Source organism: Pseudophryne corroboree, chromosome 6 (assembly GCF_028390025.1).
Source record: "Pseudophryne corroboree isolate aPseCor3 chromosome 6, aPseCor3.hap2, whole genome shotgun sequence".
Classification (NCBI taxonomy): Eukaryota; Metazoa; Chordata; class Amphibia; order Anura; family Myobatrachidae; genus Pseudophryne; species Pseudophryne corroboree.
Window position 1 is genome coordinate 88,576,223 of NC_086449.1, and position 22,814 is coordinate 88,599,036.

The 22,814-nt window shown below is 63.1% G+C and overlaps 1 pseudogene; it reads right to left on the bottom strand.

The window, feature by feature from the left end:
• Positions 1 to 15,123: 15,123 nt before the first annotated feature.
• On the bottom strand, positions 15,124 to 15,741 carry LOC134934352 (histone H1B-like; annotated as a pseudogene).
• Between the last annotated feature and the right edge of the window lie 7,073 nt (positions 15,742 to 22,814).

The following is a 22,814-nucleotide window of genomic DNA, read 5'->3' on the forward strand; positions in this document are numbered from 1 at the left end:
GAGGAAGGTATAGGTGAGAGGAAGGGAAGAAAGGAAGAAAAGAAGAAGAAGAAGAAGAAGAAGAAGAAGAAGAAGAAGAAGAAGAAGAAGAAGAAGAAGAAGAAGAAGAAGAAGAAGAAGAAGAAGAAGAAGAAGAAGAAGAAGAAGAAGAAGAAGAATGTTTCTGCAAGTATTCTGCAGCACTGTAGACATAAAATCCTTAGCATTGCAGATTACAGTACACAAGGGATAACATCAGAAGGGTAGAAATTCTTATCATAATATGGGAGAGTAGGTAGATTCCCTTGTAAAACTGTTTTCTTCAGCAGGGATACTAAGAGGATAGTCTCATTTTTTTTTTTCAATGACCAAATACTTTTATTTCATGCAGCTGTTTTCATCCTGATCCTGGCTTTGTTACGTCACACACAGAGAGAATATGGGCCCTCATTCCGAGTTGATCGCTCGGTATTTTTCATCGCATCGCAGTGAAATTACGCTTAGTACGCATGCGCAATATTCGCACTGCGACTGCGCCAAGTAATTTTACAATGGAGATAGTATTTTTACTCACAGCTTTTTAATCGCTCCGGCGATCGTAATGTGATTGACAGGAAATGGGTGTTACTGGGCGGAAACAGGCCGTTTTATGGGCGTGCGGGAAAAAACGCTACCGTTTCTGGAAAAAACGCAGGAGTGGCCGGGGAAACGGGGGAGTGTCTGGGCGAACGCTGGGTGTGTTTGTGACGTCAAAACAGGAACGACAAGCACTGAACTGATCGCAGATGCCGAGTAAGTCTGAAGCTACTCTGAAACTGCTAAGTAGTTAGTAATCGCAATATTGCGAATACATCGGTCGCAATTTTAAGAAGCTAAGATTCACTCCCAGTAGGCGGCGGCTTAGCGTGTGTAACTCTGCTAAAATCGCCTTGCGAGCGATCAACTCGGAATGGGGGCCGTGGTTTCTCTCATTATTATATACTTTACACGGATCAGCTTCCCACTCCTATAAGCGGAAGGTTCCTCATTTGCAGCATGCAGTTATTGCAAAGGGAATATTCAGACTATCGTTAATAGATTTCACCACAACCGACCCCGCATCTCTGCGTCCCCTCCCCGGCGCCCCGCATCTCTGTGTCCCCTCCCTGGAGCCCTGCCTCTGTGTCACCTCCCTGCGTCTCTGCCTCCCCTCCCTGCCGCCCCGTGTCCTGTCTCTGCCTCCCCTCCCTGCCGCCCCGCGTCTCTGCCTCCCCTCCCTGCGCTGCGTACAGACATCCGCCGCCTCCTCCGCACACCCAACACAACGCTGCCTCCCACCATCCCCAGAGACCCGGACTGCACACCACAGGCCTGGGCTGCCTACTCCACAAGCCAGAGACGGGGGACAGTACGCCTGGTAATGTGGCCGCTGCACCAACTTCACAGGTGAGAAAGAGTGCACAGGCAGCACCGCGTCTCTGCGCCCCCCGCCGCCCCGCGTCTCTGCGTTTCCCCCCCTGCTGCCCCGCCTCGCTGCATCCCCCCTCTGCCGCCCGCCTCTCTGCGTCCCCTCCCTGGCGAACCGCATCTCTGCGTCCCCTCCCTGGCGCCCCGCGTCTCTGCGTCCTCTCCCTGGCGCCCCGCGTCTCTGCGTCCCCTCCCTGGCGCCCCGCGTCTCTGTGACCCCTCCCTGGCACCACACCTCTCTGCGTTCCCTCCCTGGCGCCCCGCATCTCTGCGTCCCCTCCGTGCCGCCCACATCTCTGCATCCCCTACCTGCCGCCCGCATCTCTGCGTCCCCTCCCTGCCGCCCCGCGACTCTGCGTCCCCTCCCCATGCCCCTCCCTGCCGCCCCGCGTCTCTGCGCACCCTCCCTACCGCCCCGCGTCTCTGTATCTCCTCCCTGCCTCTGCGTCCCCTCCCTGCTGCCCCGCGTCTCTGCGTCCCCTCCCCGGCGCCCCGCGTCTCTACCTCCCTTCCCCGCCGCCCCGAGTCTCTGCGTCCCTTTTCCGGCACCCCGCTTCTCTGTGTCCCCTCCCCGGCGCCCCGCTTCTCTGTGTCCCCTCCCCGGCGCCCCGCGTCTCTGCGTCCCCTCCCCGTCGCCCCGCGTCTCTGCATCCCCTCCCCGGCACCCCGCATCTCTGCGTCCCCTTCTTGGCACCCCACATCTCTGCATCCCCTTTCTGCGTCTCTGCGTCCTCTCCCTGCCGCTCCGCCTCTCTGCGTCCCCTCCTTGCCGCCCCGTGTCTCTGTGTCCCCTTCCTGGCAATCCGCATCTCTGCATCCCCTTCCTGGCACCCCGCGTCCGTGTCCCCTCTCTGCGTCCCCTCCATGCCGCTCCGCCTCTCTGCGTCCCCTCCCTGCCATCCCGCCTCTCTGCATCCCCTCCCTGCCGCCCCGCCTCTCTGCGTCCCATCCCTGCCGCCCCGCACCTCAGTGTCCCCTCTATCCCCGCGTCTCTGCGTCCCCTCCCTCCCCGCGCCTCTGCGTCCCCTCCATCCCTCCCCGCACCTCTGCATCCCCTTCCTGGCACCCCGCGTCTCTGCGTACCCTCCCTCCCCGCACTTCTGCGTCCCCTCCCTCCCCGCACCTATGCGTCCCCTCTGTCCCTCCCCGCACATCTGCGTCCCCTCCCTCCCCGCACCTCTGCGTCCCCTCCCCCCCGCACCTCTGCGTCCTCTCCCTCCACGCGCATCTGCGTCCCCACAGTCCCCATGCCTCTGCGTCCCCTCCCTCCCGCGTCTCTGTGTCCCCTCACTGCTGCCCCGCGCCTCTGCGCCCCCTCTCTACCGCCCCACGTCTCTGTATCCCCGACCTGCCTCTGTGTCCCCTCCCCGCGTCACCTCCCTACCGCCCCACGTCTCTACGTCACCTCCCTGCCGCCCCACCTCTCTGCATCCCCTCCCTGGCGCGTACAGACATCCGCCGCCTCCTCCGCACACCGAACACAACGCTGCCTCCCACCATCCCCAGAGACCCGGACTGCACACCACAGTCCTGGTCTGCCTTCTCCACAAGCCAGAGACGGGGGACAGCACGCCTGGTACTGTGGCCGCTGCACCAACTTCACAGGTGAGAGAGAGTGCACAGGCAGCACCGCGTCTCTGTGCCCCCGCCGCCCCGCGTCTCTGCGTCCCCCCCTGCCACCCCGCCTTGTCCCCATCTGCCGCCCGCCTCTCTGCGTCCCCTCCCCGGCGCCCCGCCTCTCTGCGTCCCCTCCCTGGCGCTCCGCGTCTCTGCTTCCCCTCCCTGGCGCCCCGCGTCTCTGCGTCCCCTCCCTGGCGCCCCGCTTCTCTGCGTCCCCTCCCTGGCGCCCCGCGTCTCTGCGACCCCTCCCTGGTGCCCCGCGTCTCTGCGTCCTCTCCCTTGCGCCCTACAACTCTGCGTCCCCTCCCTGGTGCCCCGCGTCTCTGCGTCCCCTCCGTGCCGCCCCTGCATCTCTGCGTCTCCTCCCTGCCGCCCCGCGACTCTGCGTCCCCTCCCCACGCCTCTGCTTCCCCCCCTGCCGCCCCGCGCCACTGCGCACCCCTGCCGCCCCGCGTCTCTGTGCCCCCTCCCTAACGCCCCGCGTCTCTGTATCTCCTCCCTGCCTCTGCGTCCCCTCCCTGCCGCCCCGCGTCTCTTCTTCCCCTCCCTGCCGCCCTGCGTCTCTGCGTCCCCTCCCTGTCGCCCCACGTCTCTGCGTCCCCTCCCCAGCACCCCGCATCTCTGCGTCCCCTCCCTTCCGCCCCGCGACTCTGCGTCCCCTCCCTGCGTCTCTGCGCCCCCCTGCCGCCCGTGTCTCTGCGCCCCCTCCCTACCGCTCCACGTCTCTGCGCCCCCTCCCTACCGCCCCGCATCTCAGTATCTCCTCCCTGCCTCTGCGTCCCCTACCTGCTGTCCTGCGTCTCTTCCTCCCCTCCCTGCCGCCCGCGTCTCTGCGTCCCCTCCCCGGCGCCCCACATCTCTGCGTCCCCTCCCCACGCCTCTGCGTCCCTCCCTGCCACCCCGCGTCTCTGCATCCCCTCCCCGGCGTCCCGCGTCTCTGCCTCCCCTCCCTGCCGCCCCGCGTCCCGTCTCTACCTCCCCTCCCTGGCGCCCCGTGTCTCTGCGTCCCCTCCCTGGCGCCCCGCATCTCTGTGACCCCTCCCTCGCGCCCCGCATCTCTGCACTCCCTCCCTGCCGCCCCACTTCTCTGCACCCCCTCCCTGCCGCCCTGCGTCTCAGCATCCCCTTCCTGGTACCCCGCGTCTCTGCGTCCCCTTCCTGCGTATCTGCGTCCTCCCCCTGCCGCTCCGCCACTCTGTGTCCCCTCCTTGCCGCCCCGTGTCTCTGCGTCCCCTTCCTGGCAACCCACATCTCTGCATCCCCTTCCTGGCACCCCGCGTCTGTGTCCCCTCTCTGCGCTCACTCCATGCCGCTCCGCCTCTCTGCATCCCCTCCCTGCCGCCCCGCCTCTCTGCATCCCCTCCCTGCCGCCCCGCCTCTCTGCATCCCCTCCCTGCCGCCCCGCCTCTCTGCGTCCCTTCCCTGCCGTCCCGCGCCTCTGCGTCCCTTCCCTGCCGCCCGCACCTCTGTGTCCTCTCTATCCCCGCGTCTCTGCGTCCCCTCCCTCCCCGCGCCTCTGCGTCCCCTCCCTCCCCGCACCTCTGCATCCCCTTCCTGGCACCCCGCGTCTCTGCGTCCCCTCCCTCCCCGCACTTCTGCGTCCCCTCCCTCCCCGCACCTATGCGTCCCCACCGTCCCTCCCCGCACCTCTGCATCCCCTTCCTCCCCGTACCTCTGCGTCCTCTCCCTCTCAGCGCCTCTGCGTCCCCTCCGTCCCCATGCCTCTGCGTCCGCTCCCTCCCGCGTCTCTGCGTCCCCACACTGCTGCCCCGCGCCTCTGCGCCCCCTCTCTACCGCCCCGCATCTCTGTATCCCCGACCAGCCTCTGTGTCCCATCCCCGCGTCACCTCCCTGCCGCCCCACGTCTCTACGTCACCTTCCTGCCGCCCCGCCTCTCTGCATCCCCTCCCTGGCGCGTACAGATATCCGCCGTTTCCTCCGCACACCGAACACAACGCTGCCTCCCACCATCCCCAGAGACCCGGACTGCACACCACAGGCCTGGTCTGCCTTCTCCACAAGCCAGAGACGTGGGACAGCACGCCTGGTACTGTGGCCGCTGCACCAACTTCACAGGTGAGAGAGAGTGCACAGGCAGCACCGCGTCTCTGCGCCCCCGCGTCTCTACGTCCCCCCCTGCTGCCCCGCCTCGTTGCGTCCCCCCTCTGCCGCCCCGCCTCTCTGCATCCCCTCCCTGGCGCCCCGCATCTCTGCGTCCCCTCCCTGGCGCCCCGCGTCTCTGCGACCCCTCCCTGGTGCCCCGCGTCTCTGCGTTCCCTCCCTGGCGCTCCGCGTCTCTGCTTCCCCTCCCTGGCGCCCCGCGTCTCTGCGTCCCCTCCCTGGCGCCCCGCTTCTCTGCGTCCCCTCCCTGGCGCCCCGCGTCTCTGCGACCCCTCCCTGGTGCCCCGCGTCTCTGCGTCCTCTCCCTTGCGCCCTACAACTCTGCGTCCCCTCCCTGGTGCCCCGCGTCTCTGCGTCCCCTCCGTGCCGCCCCTGCATCTCTGCGTCTCCTCCCTGCCGCCCCGCGACTCTGCGTCCCCTCCCCACGCCTCTGCTTCCCCCCCTGCCGCCCCGCGCCACTGCGCACCCCTGCCGCCCCGCGTCTCTGTGCCCCCTCCCTAACGCCCCGCATCTCTGTATCTCCTCCCTGCCTCTGCGTCCCCTCCCTGCCGCCCCGCGTCTCTTCTTCCCCTCCCTGCCGCCCGCTCTCTGCGTCCCCTCCCTGCCGCCCTGCGTCTCTGCGTCCCCTCCCTGTCGCCCCACGTCTCTGCGTCCCCTCCCCAGCACCCCGCATCTCTGCGTCCCCTCCCTTCCGCCCCGCGACTCTGCGTCCCCTCCCTGCGTCTCTGCGCCCCCCTGCCGCCCGTGTCTCTGCGCCCCCTCCCTACCGCTCCACGTCTCTGCGCCCCCTCCCTACCGCCCCGCATCTCAGTATCTCCTCCCTGCCTCTGCGTCCCCTACCTGCTGTCCTGCGTCTCTTCCTCCCCTCCCTGCCGCCCGCGTCTCTGCGTCCCCTCCCCGGCGCCCCACATCTCTGCGTCCCCTCCCCACGCCTCTGCGTCCCTCCCTGCCACCCCGCGTCTCTGCATCCCCTCCCCGGCGTCCCGCGTCTCTGCCTCCCCTCCCTGCCGCCCCGCGTCCCGTCTCTACCTCCCCTCCCTGGCGCCCCGTGTCTCTGCGTCCCCTCCCTGGCGCCCCGCATCTCTGTGACCCCTCCCTCGCGCCCCGCATCTCTGCACTCCCTCCCTGCCGCCCCACTTCTCTGCACCCCCTCCCTGCCGCCCTGCGTCTCAGCATCCCCTTCCTGGTACCCCGCGTCTCTGCGTCCCCTTCCTGCGTATCTGCGTCCTCCCCCTGCCGCTCCGCCACTCTGTGTCCCCTCCTTGCCGCCCCGTGTCTCTGCGTCCCCTTCCTGGCAACCCACATCTCTGCATCCCCTTCCTGGCACCCCGCGTCTGTGTCCCCTCTCTGCGCTCACTCCATGCCGCTCCGCCTCTCTGCATCCCCTCCCTGCCGCCCCGCCTCTCTGCATCCCCTCCCTGCCGCCCCGCCTCTCTGCATCCCCTCCCTGCCGCCCCGCCTCTCTGCGTCCCTTCCCTGCCGTCCCGCGCCTCTGCGTCCCTTCCCTGCCGCCCGCACCTCTGTGTCCTCTCTATCCCCGCGTCTCTGCGTCCCCTCCCTCCCCGCGCCTCTGCGTCCCCTCCCTCCCCGCACCTCTGCATCCCCTTCCTGGCACCCCGCGTCTCTGCGTCCCCTCCCTCCCCGCACTTCTGCGTCCCCTCCCTCCCCGCACCTATGCGTCCCCACCGTCCCTCCCCGCACCTCTGCATCCCCTTCCTCCCCGTACCTCTGCGTCCTCTCCCTCTCAGCGCCTCTGCGTCCCCTCCGTCCCCATGCCTCTGCGTCCGCTCCCTCCCGCGTCTCTGCGTCCCCTCACTGCTGCCCCGCGCCTCTGCGCCCCCTCTCTACCGCCCCGCATCTCTGTATCCCCGACCTGCCTCTGTGTCCCATCCCCGCGTCACCTCCCTGCCGCCCCACGTCTCTACGTCACCTTCCTGCCGCCCCGCCTCTCTGCATCCCCTCCCTGGCGCGTACAGATATCCGCCGTTTCCTCCGCACACCGAACACAACGCTGCCTCCCACCATCCCCAGAGACCCGGACTGCACACCACAGGCCTGGTCTGCCTTCTCCACAAGCCAGAGACGTGGGACAGCACGCCTGGTACTGTGGCCGCTGCACCAACTTCACAGGTGAGAGAGAGTGCACAGGCAGCACCGCGTCTCTGCGCCCCCGCGTCTCTACGTCCCCCCCTGCTGCCCCGCCTCGTTGCGTCCCCCCTCTGCCGCCCCGCCTCTCTGCATCCCCTCCCTGGCGCCCCGCATCTCTGCGTCCCCTCCCTGGCGCCCCGCGTCTCTGCGACCCCTCCCTGGTGCCCCGCGTCTCTGCGTTCCCTCCCTGGCGCCCCACGTCTCTGCGTCCCCTCCCTGGTGCCCCGCGTCTCTGCGTCCCCTCCCTGCCGCCAGCATCTCTGCGTCCCCTCCCTGCCGCCCGCATCTCTGCGTCCCCTCCCCACGCCTCTGCGTCCCTCCCTGCCGCCCCGCGTCTCTGCGCCCCCCTGCTGCCCCGCGTCTCTGTGCCCCCTTCCTAACACCCCGCATCTCTGTATCTCCTCCCTGCCTCTGTGTCCCCTCCCTGCCGCCCCGCGTCTATTCCTCCCCTCCCTGCCGCCCGCGTCTCTGCATTCCCTTCCCCGGCGCCCCGCATCTCTGCGTCCCCTCCCTGCCGCCCCGCGACTCTGCATCCCCTCCCTGCCGCCCCGCGACTCTGCGTCCCCTCCCCACTCCTCTGCGTCCCTCCCTACCGCCCCGCGTCTCTGCGCCCCCTCCCTACCGCCCCGCGTCTCAGTATCTCCTCCCTGCCTCTGCGTCCCCTACCTGCCGTCCTGCGTCTCTTCCTCCCCTCCCTGCCGCCCGCATCTCTGCGTCCCCTCCCCGGTTCATCACTACTCTGCGTCCCCTCCCCACGCCTCTGCGTCCCCTCCCTGCCGCCCCGCGTCTCTGCGTCCCCTCCCTGGCGCCCCACGTCTCTGCTTCCCCTCCCCAGCGCCCTGCATCTCTGCGTCCCCTCCCCGCGTCTCTGCGCCCCCCTGCCGCCCCGCGTCTCAGTATCTCCTCCCTGCCTCTGCGTCCCCTCCCTGCCGCCCCGCGTCTCTTCCTCCCCTCCCTGCCGCCCGCGTCTCTGCGTCCCCTCCCCGGCGCCCCACATCTCTGCGTCCCCTCCCCACGCCTCTGCGTCCCGCCCTGCCGCCCCGCTTCTCTGCATCCCCTCCCCGGCGTCCCGCGTCTCTGCCTCCCCTCCCTGCCGCCCCGCGTCCCGTCTCTACCTCCCCTCCCTGGCGCCCCGCGTCTCTGCGTCCCCTCCCTGGCGCCCCGCGTCTCTGCGACCCCTCCCTGGCGCCCCACATCTCTGCACCCCCTCCCTGCCGCCCCACTTCTCTGTACCCCCTCCCTGCCGCCCCGCGTCTCAGCATCCCCTTCCTGGCACCCCGCGTCTCTGCGTCCCCTTCCTGCGTCTCTGCGTCCTCCCCCTGCCGCTCCGCCTCTCTGTGTCCCCTCCTTGCCGCCCCGTGTCTCTGCGTCCCCTTCCTGGCAACCCACATCTCTGCATCCCCTTCCTGGCACCCCGCGTCTGTGTCCCCTCTCTGCGCCCCCTCCATGCCGCTCTGCCTCTCTGCATCCCCTCCCTGCCGTCCCGCCTCTCTGCATCCCCTCCCTGTCGCCCCGCCTCTCTGCATCCCTTCCCTGCCGTCCCGCGCCTCTGCGTCCCTTCCCTGCCGCCCGCACCTCTGTGTCCCCTCTATCACCGCGTCTCTGCATCCCCTCCCTCCCCGCGCCTCTGCATCCCCTCCCTTCCTCCCCGCACCTCTGCATCCCCTTCCTGGCACCCCGCGTCTCTGCGTCCCCTCCCTCCCCGCACTTCTGCGTCCCCTCCCTCCCCGCACCTATGCGTCCCCTCCGTCCCTCCCCGCACCTCTGCATCCCCTCCCTCCCTGTACCTCTGCGTCCTCTCCCTCTCAGCGCCTCTGCGTCCCCTCCGTCCCCATGCCTCTGCGTCCCCTCCATCCCGCGTCTCTGCGTCCCCTCACTGCTGCCCCGTGCCTCTGCGCCCCCTCTCTACCGCCCCGCGTCTCTGTATCCACGACCTGCCTCTGTGTCCCATCCCCGCGTCACCTCCCTGCCGCCCCACGTCTCTACGTCACCTTCCTGCCGCCCCGCCTCTCTGCATCCCCTCCCTGGCGCGTACAGATATCCGCCGTTTCCTCCGCACACCGAACACAACGCTGCCTCCCACCATCCCCAGAGACCCGGACTGCACACCACAGGCCTGGTCTGCCTTCTCCACAAGCCAGAGACGTGGGACAGCACGCCTGGTACTGTGGCCGCTGCACCAACTTCACAGGTGAGAGAGAGTGCACAGGCAGCACCGCGTCTCTACGTCCCCCCCACCTGCCGCCCCGCATCGCTGCGTCCCCCCTCTGCCGCCCCGCCTCTCTGCATCCCCTCCCTGGCGCCCCACGTCTCTGCGTCCCCTCCCTGGCGCCCCGCGTCTCTGCGTCCCCTCCCTGGTGCCCCACTTCTCTGCGTCCCCTCCCTGGCGCCCCGCATCTCTGCGACCTCTCCCTGGTGCCCTGCGTCTCTGCGTCCCCTCCCTGGCGCCCCACGTCTCTGCGTCCCCTCCCTGGTTCCCCGCGTCTCTGCATCCCCTCCGTGCCACCCTCATCTCTGCGTCCCCTCCCTACCGCCCCGCAACTCTGCGTCCCCTCCCCACGCCTCTGCGTCCCTCCCTGCCGCCCCGCGTCTCTGCGCCCCCCTGCCGCCCCGCGTCTCTGTGCCCCCTTCCTACCGCCCCGCGTCTCTGTATCTCCTCCCTGCCTCTGTGTCCCCTCCGTGCCGCCCCGCGTCTATTCCTCCCCTCCCTGCCGCCCGCATCTCTGCATTCCCTTCCCCGGCGCCCCGCATCTCTGCGTCCCCTCCCTGCCGCCCCACGACTCTGCATCCCCTCCCCACACCTCTGCGTCCCTCCCTGCCGCCCGCGTCTCTGCGCCCCCCTGCCGCCCCGCGTCTCTTTGCCCCCTTCCTACCGCCCCACGTCTCTGTATCCCCTCCCTGCCTCTGTGTCCCCTCCCTGCCGCCCGCGTCTATTCCTCCCCTCCCTGCCGCCCGCATCTCTGCATTCCCTTCCCCGGCGCCCCGCATCTCTGCGTCCCCTCCCTGCCGCCCTGCAACTCTGCGTCCCCTCTCCACGCCTCTGCGTCCCTCCCTGCCGCCCCGCGTCTCTGTGCCACCCTGCGTCTCTGCGCCCCCTCCCTACCGCCCCGCGTCTCTGCGCACCCTCCATACCGCTCCGCGTCTCTGCGCCCCCTCCCTACCGCCCCGCGTCTCAGTATCTCCTCCCTGCCTCTGCGTCCCCTACCTGCCGTCCGGCGTCTCTTCCTCCCCTCCCTGCCGCCCGCGTCTCTGCGTCCCCTCCCCGGTGCCCCGCGACTCTGCGTCCCTCCCTGCCGCCCTGCGTCTCTGCGCCCCCTGCCACCCCGCGTCTCTGCGTCCCCTCCCCGGCGCCCCGCGTCTCTGCCTCCCCTCCCTGCCGCCCCGCGTCCCGTCTCTGCCTCCCCTCCCTGGTGCCCCGCATTTCTGCGACCCCTCCCTGGCGCCCCGCGTCTCTGCACCCCCACCCTGCCGCCCCACTTCTCTGCACCCCCTCCCTGCCGCCCCGCGTTTCAGCATCCCCTTCCTGGCACCCCGCGTCTCTGCATCCCCTTCCTGTGTCTCTGCGTCCTCTCCCTGCCGCTCCGCCTCTCTGCGTCCCCTCCTTGCCGCCCCGTGTCTCTGCGTCCCCTTCCTGGCAACCCGCATCTCTGCATCCCTTTCCTGACACCCCACGTCTGTGTCCCCTCTCTGCGTCCCCTCCATGCCGCTCCGCCTCTCTGCGTCCCCTCCCTGCTGTCCCGCCTCTATGCATCCCCTCCCTGCCGCCCCACCTCTCTGTGTCCCTTCCCTGCCGCCCCGCGCCTCTGCGTCCCTTCACTGCCGCCCCGCACCTCTGTGTCCCCTCTCTCCCCGCGTCTCTGCGTCCCCTCCCTGCCCGCGCCTCTGCGTCCCCTCCCTCCCCGCAACACTGCATCCCCTTCCTGGCACCCCACGTCTCTGTGTCCCCTCCCTCCCCGCGCTTCTGCGTCCCCTCTCTCCCCGCACCTCTGCGTCCCCTCCCTCCCCGCGCCTCTGCGTCCTCTCCCTCCCCGCGCTTCTGCATCCCCTCCGTCCCCTTGCCTCTGCGTCCCCTCCCTCCCGCATCTCTGCGTCCCCTCACTGCTGCCCCGCGCCTCTGCGCCTTCTCTCTACCGCCCCGCGTCTCTGTATCCCCGACCTGCCTCTGTGTCCCGTCCCTGTGTCACCTCCCTGCCGCCCCACGTCTCTACGTCACCTTCCTGCCGCCCCGCCTCTCTGCATCCCCTCCCTGGCGCGTACAGACATCCGCCGCCTCCTCCGCACACCGAACACAACGCTGCCTTCCACCATCCCCAGAGACCCGGACTGCACAGCACAGTCCAGGTCTGCCTTCTCCACAAGCCAGAGACGGGGGACAGCATGCCTGGTACTGTGGCCGCTGCACCAACTTCACAGGTGAGAGAGAGGCACAGGCAGCACCGCGTCTCTGCGCCCCCGCCGCCCCGCGTCTCTGCGTCCCTCCCTGCCGCCCCGCCTCGCTACATCCCCCCTCTGCCGCCCCGCCTCTCTGCGTCCCCTCCCTGGTGCCCCGCATCTCTGCGTCCCCTCCCTGGCGCCCCGCGTCTCTGCTTCCCCTCCCTGGCGCCCCGCTTCTCTGCGTCCCCTCCCTGGTGCCCTGCGTCTCTGCGTCCCCTCCCTGGCGCCCCACGTCTCTGCGTCCCCTCCCTGGTGCCCCACGTCTCTGCGTCCCCTCCATGCCGCCCGCATCTCTGCGTCCCCTCCCTGCCGCCCCGCGACTCTGCGTCCCCTCCCCACGCCTCTGCGTCCCTCCCTGCCACCCCGCGTCTCATCGCCCACCTGCCGTCCCGCGTCTGTGCCCCCTCCCTACCGCCCCGCGTCTCTGTATCTCCTCCCTGCATCTGCGGCCCCGCGTCTCTGCGTCCCCTCCTTGCCGCCCGCGTCTCTGCGTCCCTTCCCCGACACCCCGCGTCTATGCATCCCCTCCCTGGCGCCCCGCATCTCTGCGTCCCCTCCCCAGCACCCCGCATCTCTGCATCCCCTCCCTGCCGCCCCACGACTCTGCGTCCCCTCCCCACGCCTCTGAGTCCCTTCCTACCGCCCCGCATCTCTGCACCCCCCTGCAGCCCCCGTCTCTGCGCCCCCTCCCTACCGCCCCGCGTCTCTGCGCCCCCTCCCTACCGCCCCGCGTCTCAGTATCTCCTCCCTGCCTCGGCGTCCCCTACCTGCCACCCTGCATCTCTTCCTTCCCTCCCTGCCGCCCGCGTCTCTGGGTCCCCTCCCCGGCGCCCCGCGTCTCTGCGTCCCCGCCGCGGTACCCCGCATCTCTGCGTCTCCTCCCTGCCGGCCCGCGACTCTGCGTCCCCTCCCCACGCCTCTGCGTCCCTCCCTGCCGCCCCGCGTCTCTGCGCCGCCCTGCATCTCAGCGTCCCCTTCCCGGCGCCCCGCGTCTCTGCCTCCCCTCCCTGCCGCCCGCGTCCCATCTCTGCCTCCCCTCCCGGCCGCCCCGCCCTCCTTGGCGCCCCGCGTCTCTGCGTCCCCTCCCTGGCGCCCCGCATCTCTGCGTCCCCTCCCTGGTGCCCCGCGTCTCTGCGTCCCCTCAGTTCCGCCCACATCTCTGCATACCCTACCTGCCGCCCGCATCTCTGCATCCCCTCCCTGCCACCCCGCGTCTCTGCGCCCCCCTGCCGCCCCGCGTCTCTGCGCCCCTCCCTACTGCCCCGCGTGTCTGTGCCCCCTCCCTACCGCCCCGCGTCTATGTATCTCCTCCCTGCCTCTGCGTTCCCTCCCTGCCGCCATGCGTCTCATCCTCCCCTCTCTGCCGCCATGCGTCTCATCCTCCCCTCCCTACCGCCCGCATCTCTGCGTCCCCTCCCCGGCACCCCGCGTCTCTGCATCCCCTCCCCGGCGCCACGCGTCTCTGCGTCCCCTCCCCGGCGCCCCGCGTCTCTGCGTCCCGTTCCCGGCATCCCACGTCTCTGCGTCCCCTCCCCGGCGCCCCGCGTCTCTGTGTCCCCTCCCTGAAGCCCAGCCTTTGTGTCCCCTCCCTGCGTCTCTGCCTCCCCTCCCTGCCGCCCCGCGTCCCGTCTCTGCCTCTCCTCCCTACGCCGCTTAAAGACATCCACCGCCTCCTCCACACACCGAACACAACGCTGCCTCCCACCATCCCCAGAGACCCGGACTGCACACCACAGGCCTGAACTGCCTTCTCCACACGCCAGAGACGGGGGACAGCACGCCTGGTACTGTGGCCGCTGCACCAACTTCACAGGTGAGAGAGAGTGCACAGGCAGCACCGCGTCTCTGCGCATCCCCCCCCCGCCGCCCATGCGTCCCCCCCCCTGCCGCCTTGCTGCGTCCCCTCCCTGGCGCCCCACGTCTCTGCATCCCCTCCCTGGCGCCCTGCGTCTCTGCATCCCCTCCCTGGCGCCCCACGTCTCTGCGTCCCCTCCCTGGCGCCCCACGTCTCAGCGTCCCCTCCCTGGCGCACACGTCTCTGCGTCCTCTCCGTTCCGCCCACATCTCTGCGTCCCCTCCCTGCCGCCCCACTTCTCTGCACCCCCTCCCTGCCGCCCTGCCTCTCAGCATCCCCTTTCTGGCTCCCCTCGTCTCTGCGTCCCCTTCCTGCATCCCCTCCTTGCCGCCCCGTGTTTCTGTATCTCCTCCCTGCCTCTGCGTCCCCTCCTTGCCGCCCCGTGTCTCTGCATCCCCTTCCTGGCACCCCGCATCTCTGCACCCCCTTCCTGGCACCCCGCGCCTGTGTCCCCTCCCTGCGTCTCTGCGTCCCCTCCATTCCGCTCCGCCTCTCTGCATCCCCTCCCTGCCGCCCCTGCCTCTCTGCATCCCCTCCCTGCCGCCCTGCCTCTCTGCATCCCCTCCCTGCCGCCACCGCCTCTCTGCGTTCCTTCTCTGCCGCCCCGCGCCTCTGTGTCCCCTCTCTCCCCGCGTCTCTGCGTCCCCTCCCTCCCCGCGCCTCTGTGTCCCCTCCCTCCCCGCACCTCTGCATCCCCTTCCTGGCACCCCGCATCTCTGCGTCCCCTCCCTGCGCCTCGCGTCCCCTCCCTCCCCGCGCTTCTGCGTCCCCTCCCTCCACACACCTCTGCGTCCCCTCCCTCCCGCACCTCTGCGTCCTCTCCCTCCCCTCACTGCGTGCCTCTGCGTCCCCTCCCTCCCCGTGCCTCTGCGTCCCCTCACTGCCGCCCCGCGCCTCTGTGCCCTCTCTACCGCCCCGCGTCTCTGTATCCCAGACCTGCCTCTGTGTCCCCTCCCCGCGTCACCTCCCTGCCGCCCCACGTCTCTACGTCACCTCCCTGCCGCCCCGCGTCTCTGCGTCACCTCCCTGCCACCCGCGTCTCTTCGTCACCTCTCTGCCGCTCTGCGTCACCTTCCTGCTGCCCCGTGTCTCTGCGTCCCCTCCCTGGCACCCTGCTGCTCTGCATCACCTCCCTGGCGCCCCGCGTCACCTCCCTGGAGCCCTGCCTGTGTCCCCTCCCTGCCATCCTGCATCTGTGTCCCCTCCCTGCGTCTTTGTGTCCCCTCCCCGACGCCCCACGTTGGTGTCCCCTCCCTGACGCCGCGCGTCTCTGCAGGGGTTAAAGGGGCGCAGCCCCTTCCGACGGTGTGAAGAGCGCCCGTAGGGCGCGATGAAGCACCTAGTATGCAAATATGATGAAAGCAGCCAGGTTACATAGCAGTAGCACATATTTTGGGAAGATGCCTGAAAGAGATAGTGGCGGTAAGCGCTGCGGTACTACATCCAGGGCATCACACAGCCTGCCGTCCGCCGCCTAACTCGTAATGGTGGCATGAAGGCTATAAAGTTAATTACCCAATTTAAGGGTCTCCTACAATAATCCAGAAACGAGCTTTCTTGGGCTTAGCTGCCCTCTTGGCCGGGCTTTTTGCCGCTTTGGGCGTCTCTGCCTTCTTGGTTGGACTCTTGGCCGCCTTCTTTGGGCTTTTGGCAGCAGCCGGTTTTGCGGGTTTCTTCACCTTCTTGGGGCTCTTGGCTGCACTCAGAGCTTTCTTGGGCTTCTTCTGGGATTTGGCCACTTTCTTCGCTGCAGGTTTCTTGGGCTTCAGAGACTTCTGGGCGACCTTCATGCTCTCCAGCTGCTACTTATTGAGCTTGAAGGAGCCGGAAGCGCCGGTGCCTTTCACCTGGATGAGAGTTCCTTTGGTCACCAATCCTTTCACCCCCACTTTGATGCGGCTGTTGTTCTTCTCCACATGGTAGCCTCCGGCAGCCAGAGCCTTCTTCCGGGCGGCAAGAGAAACCCTGCTGCGCTCTTTAGAGGCGGCCACGGCTTTTACGATCAGCTCGGAGACGCTGGGTCCAGAAGACTTGCCGCTCTACTTTGCTCCTCCAGCAGCTTTCTTCGGCTGCCTCTTCTTTTTGGCTGCGCCCTCTGATGGAGGAACAGCGGTGGCGACTGGAGCAGTTTCTGCCATGTTAGCAGGAGTCAGGACTTAACTGTAATCAATAAAACTACAACGCCGGTTGCTGACTCACGTCTTTTATATACACTGCCGGCTGTGCCGTGATTGGCTGCCGAGAGTGATGCGTTCTGTGCTCCCATTGGCGGAATGAGCAGCTGTGTAAACTCTTCCCTGTCTCAGTGTACTGGGAAATCTGCTCTCACCTTGTGTTTCCCTAGCGCAGAAAAAGAGTCTTTTATAGGGCATGAGGAGAGCGGAGAGCTGTCTCTCTGCACCACACTCGTACTTCTAGGTCTGTCCTAACTCTTTAGTATCATTGCTATCCTATGGGTTGAGTAGGAGGCCAGGCATTAGGGATGGACATCGGAAGACAACCATCAAATGATGGCTGTCTTCCACCATCGAAACGTTCGATGCAATGGTAACTAACCATTGCATCAAAAGAATTCGATGGAAAAAACTATTCATATGATATGCGCATGTGCAAAAACCCATTTGCGCATGCGCAATACCCCTTTAGCGAGGCAGGAAGGGGGCGGGACTATGGGCAGGGCATGGAATAGTAACGATGCTGTTTTAAGGACTGGCGCATGCGCAGTAATCATGCAGAGCGGCCGGAGGGGGACGGAGTTGGACAGAGCATCTGTCAACAGTGGGAGGAGCCAGAGGTGGAGCAGGAGGATGTCCCCAAGAGTGAGTGACAGCAGTGACTGTCTACAGCACTGACTGATCTATCCAACTCACTCAATCACCGTTGACAGAATACCACAACACACACAGACGTGTGACATGCTGGTAGTAGGAGTCAGGAGGACAGTGTCTTCCGATCCCGACTCCCAAGCTGGGAAGCTGGTTAATAGTTAACAAAATATATCCTCCTGAGCTGTGTAGCTAGCTAGCTGGCTGCTCCTGCAAGGGCTGAACTCTGATTGGTTTTCACCACGTCCGAGAACCAATCAGAGCTAGTTTTGTTACATGTTGCCTAGTTGCAGCCTAGAGAGGGGAGGGATCATGGGAGCAGGCAGGCAGAGTTGCAGAGACATCCTCCAACGAACCCGAGATGCCCTGAAGCAGACACACAGCAGCCAGGAAGGAGCCAGGAACAGTGAAAGCTCTCAGGAACAAAAAAAACAGTAAACATCGCTACACCATCGAATCATTACCATTCGATGGTGACAAACATCGGGATGACACCATCGAATGGTAAAACCACAAACATCGATGGTTATCAAACATCGACCATCGATGTCCATCCCTACCAGGCATAGCCACTGGGAACTCACCCGCACCATGCTGTATCTGCCCGGCATGTGGCACATCTCTCCTTTACTGTGAGGCTAGTATGTCCCACCGTGGATTTTATGGCCCTCATTCCGAGTTGATCGGTCGCAAGGCGAATTTAGCAGAGTTACACACGCTAAGCCGCCGCCTACTGGGAGTGTATCTTAGCATCTTAAAATTGCGACCGATGTATTCGCAATATTGCGATCACAAACTACTTAGCAGTTTTAGAGTAGCTCCACACTTACTCTGCCTGTGCGATCAGTTCAGTGCTTGTCGTTCCTGGTTTGACGTCACAAACACACCCAGCGTTCGCCCAGACACTCCCCCGTTTCTCCGGCCACTCCTGCGTTTTTTCCGGAAACGGTAGCGTTTTCAGCCACACGCCCATAAAACGCCGTGTTTCCGCCCAGTAACACCCATTTCCTGTCAATCACATTACGATCGCCGGAGCGATGAAAAAGCCGTGAGTAAAAATACTATCTTCATAGCAAAGATACTTGGCGCAGTCGCAGTGCGAATATTGCGCATGCGCACTAAGCGGAATTTCACTGCGATGCGATAAAAAATACCGAGCGAACGACTCGGAATGAGGGCCTATATCTAGTCCTGGCCCTGCAGATAATGGAGGTGCTCTGCGGCACACTCTGTGCAGAGCTGGATGAGTAGTGAAACACATAAAAGTGATGTGTGAGCTCATGTACACTCAGGAGGAAAGCACAGGCAGGTTGCCCAACAAAGTATTGTCTAGAGCAGTAGTTCTCATACTCGGTTCTCAGGATCCCACACAGTGCATGCTTTGCAGGTGTCCTCACAGAATCTCAAGTGAAATATTTAGCTCACCTGTGGACCTTTTAAAATGTGTCAGTGAGTAATTAATACACCTGTGCACCTGCTGGGTTACCTGCAAAACATGCACTGTGTGGGGTCCTGAGGACCGAGTTTGAGAACCTGTGGTCTAGAGCACAGGTTCTCAAACTCGGTCCTCAGGACTCCACACAGTGCATGTTTTGCAGGTCTCCTCACAGAATCATAAGTGACATAATTAGCTCCACCTGTGAACCTTTTAAAATGTGTCTGTGAGTAATTCATACACCTGTGCTTCTACTGGGTTACCTGCAAAACATGCACTGGGTGGGGTTCTGAGGACCGAGTTTGAGAACATGTTGTCTAGAGCACAGGTTCTCAAACTCGGTCCTCAGGAACCCACACAGTGCAAGTTTTGCAGGTTTCCTCACAGAATCACAAGTGAAATAATTAGCTCCACCTGTGGACCTTTTAAAATGTGTTAGTGAGTAATTAATACACCTGTGCACCTGCTGGGTTACCTGCAAAACATGCACTGTGTGGGGTCCTGAGGACCGAGTTTGAGAACTACTGGTCTAGAGCAGGCATTCCCAACCGTGGTCCCAGTGGCGTAACTAGAAATGTTTCTCCCCCAAGCCAAAAAATTCTTCTGCGCCTCCCCCCCCCCATGCTCCATAATTGGGAGCAAGAAAGGGGGCGTGCAGCAAAAAAGGGGGCGTGGTTTCTTTTGAATGGGCGTGGTTTCACATAAAGGGGCGTGGTATTGCAGGAAAAGACTACCTTATACCCCAGTTTTGCAACCTGCACGCCCATACGTTGGCCACCACAGGAAAGAAAAATAATCCTGATTCATGCCCCTTACATTATTTGTCATTTTCCTCCTTATAGTAATGCCCAGTATACATTATGCCACATACTGCAATGGCCTTAGCCATTATGCCACACACAATAATGCACATGACACAATATGCACACACTGTAATGCCCCCCACACATTATGCCACACACCGTAATGCCTGTGACACATTATGCCACACACCGTAATGCCTGTGACACATTATGACAGGAATCGCAATGCCCGTTATACATTATACATTATAGCACATACAATGTCTGTGACACATTATGCCACACACTGCAATGACCTTGAGACATTATACCACAATGCCCGTGATATAGTATACCATACACCGTAATGCCTGTGACACATACCGCAATGCCCTGCCCGTTATACCCTATGCCACACACCGCAATGCCCGTTATGTATTATGCCACACTGCAATGACCCTGAGACATTATACCACATACCACAATGCCCATGATATAGTATATCACACACCGTAATGCCTGACACATTATGACACACACTGCAATGTCCGTGATACATTATGCCACACACTGCAATGACCCTGAGACATTATACCACATATCACAATGCCCGCGATATAGTATACCATCCACAGTAATGCCTGTGACACATTATGACACACACCGCAATGTCCGTGATACATTATGCCACACACCGTAATGCCCATTACACATTAAGTCCTACAGTAAGGCTTCTAACTACTTTTCAATTACCTGCTCGTTGTCAGGGGTTTCATGCACTGGGTGTCATGCTCGTTGCCAGGGGTTTCATGCTCTTGGTTCCATGCACGGTGCCAGGGGTTTTCATGCTCAGGGTGTCATGCTCGTTGCCAGGGGTTTCATGCACTGGGTGTCATGCTCGTTGCCAGGTGTTTCATGCACTGGGTGTCATGCTCGTTGCTAGGAGGTAGTCCTTGTTGCTAGGGCTGTGCTCCCAGTGCCACATATGTCCCCAGTGCCAGATATTCCCCCATGGTGCCAGGTACTCACATGCCACAGTGCCAAATATAGCCCCCCCCATGTGCCAGGTACACATATACCCCCCCAGTTCCATATATGCCCCCAGTGCCAGATATTCCCCCCCCAGTGCCACATATGCACCCAGTGCCAGATATGCCCCCAGTGCCATATATTCCCCCCCAGTGCCACATATGCCCCCAGTGCCGGATATTCCCCCCCAGTGCCACATATGCCCCCAGTGCCAGATATTCCCCCCCAGTGCCACATATGCCCCCAGTGCCAGATATGCCCCCAGTGCCAGATATTCCACCCAGTGCCAGAAATCCCCCCGTGCCATATATGCCCCCAGTGCCAGATATTCCCCCCCAGTGCCATATATGCCCCCAGTGCCATATATGCCCCCAGTGCCAGATATTCCCCCCGTGCCATATATGCCCCCAGTGCCAGATATTACCCCCCAGTGCCATATATGCCCCCAGTGCCAGTTATTTCCCCCCAGTGCCAGATATTCCCCCCGTGCCATATATGCCCCCAGTGCCAGATATTCCCCCCAGTGCCAGATATGCCCCCAGTGCCAGATATTCCCCCCCAGTGCCATATATGCCCCCCAGTGCCAGATATTCTCCCCCCAGTGCCATATATGCCCCAGTGCCAGATATCCCCCAGTGCCAGATATCCCCCCCCAGTGCCATATATGCCCCCCAGTGCCAGATATTCCCCCCAGTGCCATATATGCCCCAGTGCCAGATATCCCTCCCCTCCCAGTGCCATATATGCCCCCAGTGTCAGATATTCCCCCCCAGTGCCATATATGCTCCAGTGCCAGATATTCCCCCCATGCCAGATATTCCCCCCAGTGCCAGATATTCCCCCCAGTGCCATATATGCCCCAGTGCCAGATATCCCTCCCCCCCAGTGCCATATATGCCCCCAGTGCCAGATATTCCCCCCAGTGCCAGATTTTCCCCCCAGTGCCATATATGCCCCAGTGCCAGATATCCCTCCCCCCCATTGTCATATATGCCCCAGTGCCGAGATATCCCCCCCCCCAGTGCCATATATGCCCCCCAGTGCCAGATATTCCTTCCCCCCACCCCTTGTTGGAGGGACACGGAGGGCACAGCGCGCCTCTCCTGTGTCCCTCCTGCATCATCTCTGGCGGCCGCGGGTCTAATAGGGGGAAGTGCCGGTTCGTGAGCCAATTAGAGCTCACGGACGGCACTTCCCCCTATTAGACCCGCGGCCGCCGGAGATGATGCAGGAGGGACACAGGATGGCGCGCTGTGCCCTCCGTGTCCCTCCAACAAGCGGCGGAGGGAAGGAGACCGCAGACTGACATGCGGACGCTCGTCCGCATGTCAGTCTGCTGTAAATCAGTGGCGCCCCCGCAGCCCCTCGCCCCCATGCCACCGCGAGGGCTGCGGGGGCAGTAGTTACGCCACTGCGTGGTCCTCAAGGCACACCAACAGTGCAGGTTTTAGTGATATCCAGGCTTCAGCACAGATGGTTAAATCAAAATAACTGAGGTACTAGTTAAGCCACCTGTGTTCAAGCCTGGATATCACTAAAACCTGCACTGTTGGTGTGCCTTGAGGACCACGGTTGGGAATGCCTGGTCTAGAAGCTCTTGTTATTATGACAAGATTAGTATACTTAGCACAGCCAAGTACAGTATATTCCTGCCTGGTAATGTTCTGCAGTATTATTTATGCTCCTATATATTTATGCAAGAAAGATGTGCCAGTAAATGGCTATGGTGACCTGGTTGCATGCATTTGAGACTGCTATGAAACACACCTCCATGCAATTCATTTTAGCTTAACCTGGGCTAGAAGCTCAGATCAGGCTGGGATGCCAAAAAGGTGCAAACATTAGCAGGGTTCAGTGAGGGTCATTCCAAGTTGATCGCTTGCTACGGATTTTGACAGCGCAGCGAACATGGCAGAACGGGGCTAATCTGCGCATGAGTATGCACCGCAATGTGCACGCGTGTCGTACATATACAAAGAGCATTGTGATTTTGCACAGGTTCTAGTGACGCTTCCATTCGCCCTGGCGAACGCAAGGAGATTGACAGGAAGTGGGAGTCTATGGGTGGCAACTGACTGTATTCTGGGAGTGTTTGGAAAAACACAGGCAAGGTCGGGCGTTTGCAGGGTGGGTATCTGACGTCAATTCTGGGACCTTGGTCGCAGCAATCATCGCACAGAATAAGTAACTACAGGGCTGGTCTTGTTCTGCACAAAATGTGTTTGCTGCCACGCGGCTGTACAGGCGTTCGCACTCCTGCAAAGCGAAAATACACTCCCCCATGGGCGGCGACTATGCGTTTGCACGGCTGCTAAAAGTAGCTAGCGAGCGATCAACTCGGAATGAGGGCCAATGTTAGGAGGATCCTACCACAGATGCAGGACCAGGGTGCCAGACATGTATTAAATAATGCTGCTATTGTTAGTCTTGGTGGGGTATTCAATTGTTTGAAAAGTCAGTTGGGTGTCTGTTTTCTCCTGTCTATTAGATAGGAAAAACACAGACACCCAACTGACTTTTGAAACATTTGAATTCCCCCCTAGAAGTGGTTCACTCTTGGAGCTCCCACTCCACTCTCTGGGCAAGAAACAGTCTTTGAAGTTTAATATTGGTGACACAAAATAGGAGGAACAAGGAGAAGAACAGGCTTAGATGGAAACAAAAGGGAGAGGGAGGGATGAGAGAAGATGGGAGGAATGGTTTTGATGGGGGCAGTAGGGTTATAAGTAAATTGATGATAAAATGTGTAAGATAAAAAAACAAACAAACCCTGAACATCAGCAAGTGAAATGACCAAAAATATATTTCTGGTCAAGCAGGCTCCTTCTAGAGGAAAACATGAATAGTTATGCCTAACAGCTTGCAGTCAAGATGAGAGACAACTGTCAGCCAGGGAGTGTAGCAAATGTGCAGCAAACTTATTTAGATGCAGGGCTGTGCCACAGCAACTGTAGTTAAAAAGGAGAAAGTTGCTGGAGATGGAGCATCGTATTTTATGGAAGAAAAGCAGGTGAAATTAGCACCTGTACCACAAGGTTAGCGCAGAAAGCAGAGGCATTAGACCAGAGAATCAGACCCACAGGGGGAAGGATTGGGCCAGCAATGATCCATAGAAAATGTAGTGCTGTAAGGAAAAAAGC